At 39.5% G+C, this 7,281-nt stretch overlaps 1 pseudogene; it reads right to left on the reverse strand.

Annotated features, from left to right (window-relative positions):
* Positions 1–5,697: 5,697 nt before the first annotated feature.
* On the reverse strand, positions 5,698–6,791 carry LOC109278082 (vesicle transport through interaction with t-SNAREs homolog 1B-like; annotated as a pseudogene).
* Positions 6,792–7,281: the final 490 nt, after the last annotated feature.

Genomic DNA, 7,281 nt, shown 5'->3' on the forward strand with positions numbered 1-7,281 from the left:
GCTTCCTATCAGTATAAAAATATGAATTTGTACAACAGCTGCAACTCATTTCAGTAGGATTAAGTTTTACCCAAAGAAGGACAAAAAAAAAGTTGTCTGTAACAAGGGAAGACTAATGTTCTCAATGGAAAGAAATGAATATACCCACAGCTTTTTAATGTTGGTTAACATAAAAATAGCTTTGAAGATTAAATGAGAAACATCCTTTCTATTATTATTAATCATATTTCCTGATGATTAGTAGTGTCAGATCATAAAAATTGTAAAATTATTAGGGAGTAGGATTTGAAGTACACTACACAAGTTCAATAGCAGTAACTATAAAGTAGCTGATCAAACTTTATAAAATGTCATACTGCTTCATAAGGAATGGTAAAAATATGCCTTTGAGGTCTTTCTTCACTGAGAGCCTTTGCAGTCTTTCTCCATGAATGAACTAATTGGTATCTTTTCAACCGACCAAAGTTATATGACAATATTAAATAGATGTAAAATATTTTATAAGCGCTCATAACTCACCACTGCAAATTAACAATTCCCAAGCATGCATGGTGCTGTAGCAATTAAAGGAGTGAGGCTGGACCTCTCGCGGCTAATATCTGGGCTGAGTCACAGATTCCATGGTCAATACTTACTTTTTAAAGTCATATCTTGGCATTCTCAGCTCACCTAGAGATGATCAGTTTCTTAGTAGCCAACTTGTTTATCAAATCATTCAATAAGTCATTCAGGAAGCAAGGCACAGAGGCCAAGAGAAATGAATCAAGAACCAGGTTCCAGGTGTGAACCTTATTCAGCTCTCCCACTTGTTCATATGGCTTACCCATCATGTAGCTTAGCTTCATGGTTGGTCAAATGGAGATAATTCTAATTCCAACCTCATGGGATTCTTATGAAAATTAGAAAAAAATAAATAATTATAAAATCTCTAGGACAGTGCCTGGTATTGTAGCAAGCACTATGTAATTGCTGAGCATAAAAATGAAATTCATTGATTACTCCAGCAGTATTTATTAGGTGGCTTCCAAAGGTCAGGCACTATGGGTTGCTTAAGACTGATAAGGTACCTGTCCTCATGGAGTTTACATTCTAGTTGGAGGAGCGAGAGAAGAAAAAAGTAAGTAAACAACTAAATAGACAAGTCTATTTCAGATACAGATTATTTTCATGAAAAAAAATAAACTGGGTGCTGAAGTGAGATTTGAGGTGGGGATATGGGGAACAGATTTGGTCAGAGAATCTTTCTTTAATATTTGAGCCAGGACCTGAAGGATGAGAAGTGAGCCATGTGAAGCACAGAGAGGAGAGCCAGAAGCATGAGGAGGACAACTTAGTACATGTGGAGTTTCGTTAGAAAAGGCTAAGAGCACAGGAAGAAGTTGGACAGTCAGGCAAAATGCTGACAATATATCACCTGGCAGGTCATGCTAAGGAGTTTCAATTTGATTTTTACTTTTAAAGAGAATTTATTTCCATTATGGCTCTTTTCATTTCAAGTGAATAAATTTCACTTAAACAATAGAAAAAATATTGCCTACAATCAAGATATATTCAAGGGATAAATCTGATCCAGGCAGAATTGGATCTTCAAGACCTTCAATAATGACTTCAGGAGACTGTTTCTCCATTTCTTTCCTTCTCTGCTTGGGTTCCTCTCTCAGGCAAGGTTTTTACCTTAACACGGAAAGATGGCCATTAGCATCTCCCCTACCAACATCTGCTTTTCAGTAACTGTAATGAAAATATCTCAAGATAACTCACTGTTCTGGATTGTCATGAACTCATTTTGGAACCAATCACTTTGACTCCGATCTGCTGTGCCTGAGTGACTTTCCTACCTCTAGAGCCAGGGGGTGGGTCAGTCTCAGAGAGAGAGAATGAAGACGAGGGCTTTCACAAAGGAAAATTAATGTGCCCTGAGCAGAATAAGAATGTGATGGTAAGGTAAACACAGAGGTAAGCAGGTAAACACAGAAGACCTCTGTCAGATATTTACTGATGTCACTAAAATGTATGTCATCTCTATTCTTTATGTTTTGGCATCTATCTCCGCTGGTATCTGGGGTGAAGTCAAGTTCCCATCTGTTGCTGCAGGTGCAGGGCCGTGCATACTGCATCCTTTTAGCTCCTAAGAGAAGCTGACCTTCTCTGGGACACTTCTATACCCTTCGGAGGACCAGAAAAACTTTCTGATTCTCTCTGATCCCACAAAAACTTGGAGAAGGCACATCCAGCCCTTCTGCCTAGACACTGTAGTGCTGTCTACACTTCAGTTACAACTGCCCCTGGTGTCAGGGTCACAAGAAGGTTTCATGCCTCCGTAGGCTCTCTCAGAGCCTGGGAATATATGATCTGCCCTGTGATCTTACTAAACCTCTGCTGGAACTGGGACAATATGGAGAAGACGGCATGAATTGCTCCTGCACAGAACTACCCAACCTGTGTTCTTACTGCTCTTTTGCATGCTTTGCTTTTCCTGCCTCAGTCCTGATTTCTCAAAGCAAATTTAGGGTAAAAAACAAACAAACAAACACAACCTGGCTCTCATATGCATTCTTTTCAACTCTATCGGTTATATACATCAGTTTGAATTTCATTAATAAAAAGTCAGGGTTTGGGAACTCAAAAATCCTTTATCACACCCTATACCCTTTGCTTAGCATTTTTAAAAAAGTTTATTCCTTTATTTTGAGAGAGAGAGAGAGAGAGAGAGAGAGAAAGAGAGCACGAGTCAGGGAGGGGCAGAGAGAGAGGGAGACACAGAATCCCAAGCAGTCTCCACACCATCAGTGCAGAGCCGGATGTGGGGCTCCAACCCATGAACTGTGAGATCACGACCTGAGCCGAAATCAACAGTTGGATGCTTAACTGGCTGAGCCACCCAGGCGTCCTAATATTTTTACAAGTTTCCTTTTATTCTTTGAGAATTGACTTCTCTTTTCCCTGTTGAGTGTGACTTCCCTTTCCCAAGGCAGTGAGCCTAATCCATACATGTGGATGTCTGAATGCTCTTCTATTGATAAAACCACCGTGTGCTCCAAATCCGTTGTCAGTCTTCCTGGGAGAGAGATGGATGTACATGGATCGGGTTAGTGTTTCTGAACCCCGTTTTCCAGGTGACTACTTACCTTGTTTATATCTTTCCTAAGAATTTCCAAGATCTCTTCCAATAAACAATATAAAATTCAGGTTTTGAATGTAAGCTACAAAAATGTACTGTGGCTATTTTAAGCAAAAGGGTTTACTTGGATCACATCTGGGGCTCACAGATGGAACAGCATACAGCAAGAATTGAGGTAGCTTGTCAATCCTACAGTGGGAAAGAATAACTTCTGGCGATGACTCATATCTTTGCATCATTTACTCAGGTCCAGGGAGAGAGTATCTCATTGGCCTGGCTTAGCTCACATTACACCCACTGCATGCACAGGGCCGTGGAGAGGGTTTATCGCTTCCCTGTGACTCTTTAATAGAAAGCAGAAGTTACTTCCCACCAAGATTATACACAATGGGGAAAGGACAACTCCTAGAATGGAAATGAAGATGCGATGAAGAATGAGAACTAGGGTGCCTGGGTGGCTAAGTTTGTTAAGCGTCCAACTCTTGATCTTGGCTCAGGTCATGATCTCACAGTTCATGGGATCAAGCCCCACATCGGGCTCTGCATGAGTCTGCTTGGGATTCTCTCTCTGTCTCTCTCTCTCTCTCTCTCTCTTTTTCTCTCTGCCCCTCTCTGGCTTGCCAGCACACATGCTCTCTCTCTTTCTGTCTCTCAAAATAAATACACAAACTTAAAAAAACAAACAAACAAGAATGAGAACTCCTGGTCAGGTACAATAACTAGGCTGTCTGCCACAACTCTATGATTCTATATTTTATATATACTATTACCTAGGGCTAGAGATATCATTAAGGTACTATTAGAGAATACTACTATAGCCTGTTTCTAAAGATCAAAAACAGAAGAACAATCTTTATCCAAATCCTTCCATCCAGAAAGAATTTCTTAGACAATTTACTTTATTCCTCTTCCTATGCAAAGCTTTAGTTGTGCTATATTATTTGCATAGGGGAAGAGAACACAGCATTGATATTCAGCTCCTCTGCCGAACTGGACAATTCCTTTCTACTAACAAATAGAAAATAAATGAACATAAGAAACCTAGTTTAGAGAGAAGTCAAGGGATATAGAAAGAGGAGGGTAAGAGAAGGAGAAAGAGAGTGTGGGGTGTGAGAAGGAAAGGAAAAGAATTCCATTGACAACAATGCTTCAGCAGCAGCTTTAAGCGGAAGACAACACATGAATCATTATCATTAACTGAAGGAATCTCTTTTGTTTTTCCTCATCCTTCTTCATGCCTCCCTCCTTCCCTGATTTGCCTCTCTCTACCTCTCTCTCTTCAATTTTATTTTGAGACCAGTACCCACTCTCTGGTATCTGCTATTGGCAAAAGACTCATGAGGTAACTTCTGCAATCTTAACTATACTCTCACGGAAACGATTACCACAAAATGACGATTTAACAATTCAACTAAAAATAAAAATACCACATAGGGATTTCTGGGACTTTTTTTTCCTCTTTCCCCTAAAACTTCTGGAATCACCTTTAATTTGTTTATTGGAGTCAATTTGTAAGTATTTCCCATACACAGCTGACTTACAGCTTTGGCTTTTTGTCATGGTAGTGTGGAAAAATATAGTTTAGTGTAAATTTAAACTACAGTTCTATGTAAACTTGCCCACAAATGCATTTCCACTAAATCTGGACAGCCTATACCCAATGGTGAGAAACATGTAGAACTCTGTTTCCCTAGCTTTAATGATTTTTTAAACAGAAGATTCCTTTAGATCGTAATTGGATGTAGACCAACAAATTCATTCACCCAGCTCAGTGAATATCAGATAGTTATGGCATTGGATTGGCTACATGTTTTTGATAGGATAAGTTGTATGGCTTCTTGTGATTCAAGTTGTATGACTTTTAATAAAAATAAAAGTAATCACTATTATCATTTATAATTATTGAATACTATCTTCTAGCAACTGCACTCAGTACTTTAAATGTGGTGTTTCATTTAATTCTTATGACTACCTTATGAGATTATACATTATGATATGTACTGAGATATGTATTATCATTGTTATTTTATAGTTCTCATAAACAGCTTATAAGTGGTGGGCCAAGACTACCAATCAAAGCATGCTTATTCAAGATCCCATTAGGCATTGCATAATCTTGAAAGTGATGAACTGGAATGTTAATTTGGGTAAGGGATGCTTTATCAAATTTAGCTTTGTAACCAGAATGTAAACTCATGAGACTGATGATAGCACTCCAATATATAATGAGTTGTTTTGTTGGAGGAAAGACTTTTGCTAAGTTCACCAAGACACTCTTAGTGTATGATTGTTTTACTTTCTTCACAGTGCTTTTCCAGTTTGAATGTAAGTTGAAGTGAGCAAGGATTTAGCCTATATTTTTATAGCTATTTTCAGAGCATCTTAAAGACTGACCCATGAGAAGTGTTCAGTGAATATTCATTGGATGTTTAAGTTACATATTATATCTCAGCCATAAAAATAAGCACTGCATCAGATATCCAGATGAAATGAAAATCAGGCCACGGTCCCCTGGGTACTATAATCTGATTTCCAAGTTCTTTCCTTGATATATTTATTTGTATATTTGTGGACATTGTATCTATGTGTGTGTTTGTGTACTAATGGAGGATTAATGAACTTCTTCTTCTTTTTTTTTTCTTTACCTTGGTATATCATACTGGTCTTGTTGCTGTTCCTTCACAGGTGGTTTTCCATCTTCCCTCCCTCCTCCCAGTCTAGCTACACAGTGCATCATTGAACCATTACCTTACAGCAGCACTACGCTTATTCCCCATCCCTAACACCATTCATTCACAGGGTCAAAGTTCTGGTCCACAAACCCTTCCCTCTAGGAAGTTCAATGCCTGTGAAAGAACTTGCAATAAACCAGACCCGCTAGGATGGTCAGGTCCAGTAAGATGATGATGGAAAGTAGCAGCTTGTTGGTTGTCACTTTTCTGGACATTGAACGGAGAATCTTTCAACTTTCGCTCAAGTTTTCACTTGTGTTTACAAGCCTACTCCTAGTACGTCCCAATGGATCACATTGCTCACCCAGCTCTTCTATGATTTCTGAGCCAATCTAGTCAGTCTCTGTGGCAATCCGATAAGAACACTCAGTACTCTGGGTGGCCTGGTTCAGGCTGTCAGTGCCTTGCAGAAGCAATGCCCTTTGAGACTGTAGCTGATTCATATGCTCATTCTCTACAGTGTATGTACCATATTTCATGTCTCCTCGGCCCCCAGGTGTGGCTGTCAAAGGTGTGCTTCTCACTTCCCGATGGAGTATAGCAAGGTCTTTCCGGTAGGTTCCAAGCTTAGACATCATAGGGTTACAGAAAGACAGAGGTGCATAATGTCGTTCCTCTTCCATCTCTGTCAACATTTCATTTGCTTCCTGTTGCTTTTCATCAAAATCTCTGATCACCTTTTTCTTTTCTTCTGCCCCTGCTGTCCCCAGGAGCTGCTCTGGCACCCCTTGCAGGTCTTCATGGAGGCAGCGGAAGATCTGGTAAAGTTTCTCGAAATGCTCCGAGAAGGCAGCAGAGGTGGCCATGGTGCAGGCCACACTCAAGCATCGCCCACCGAGATTTTGGGCACTGGGCCTGCTCCTATCCCGGCTGTCAGCCACGCAGTCTCACAGGTATCATCGCTGGAGACGAGGTGCTTCCGGGCCACGGCAGGGTCCTCTGAACTTCTATATCTGTGGAGAATACTCAGAGTATTTCCTCCAGCCTTAGTAGCATGAGTCTGAAAATGTGTCACAGACAAATATTTAAAGCCTGAATTGCCTTTGAATATTACTTAAAAGGACATGTTAAGGTAATTAAAAATATGAACCCTTAGTCTAGCAGCCTAGGTTAAAATCTCTGCAAATTCTAATTTTATAATTATTTATTATATTATGATTCTCATAATAGAGCACTAGAAAATTCTTCCCTTGGATTACAATGCTAATATGCTTTGTATCTTTTTCTGTCTTATTGTACTGGCTAGATCCTCCAGCTACTGTTGCATAGAAGCAGTAATAGCTAGAATCTTTGTCCTGTTCTTGATTTTAAAGGGAGTGTTTTAAAATAAATTATAATTGTTACTGTATATTTTTTGTTAGATTTTCATTACTAATTGTGCCGGTTAGCAATTCCTTTTTTCTCAGCTCCAAGCGTACACTTTTTTGC

This window comes from Panthera pardus, unplaced genomic scaffold, assembly GCF_024362965.1.
Source record: "Panthera pardus isolate Hobbes unplaced genomic scaffold, ASM2436296v1 HiC_scaffold_7, whole genome shotgun sequence".
Taxonomy (NCBI): Eukaryota; Metazoa; Chordata; class Mammalia; order Carnivora; family Felidae; genus Panthera; species Panthera pardus.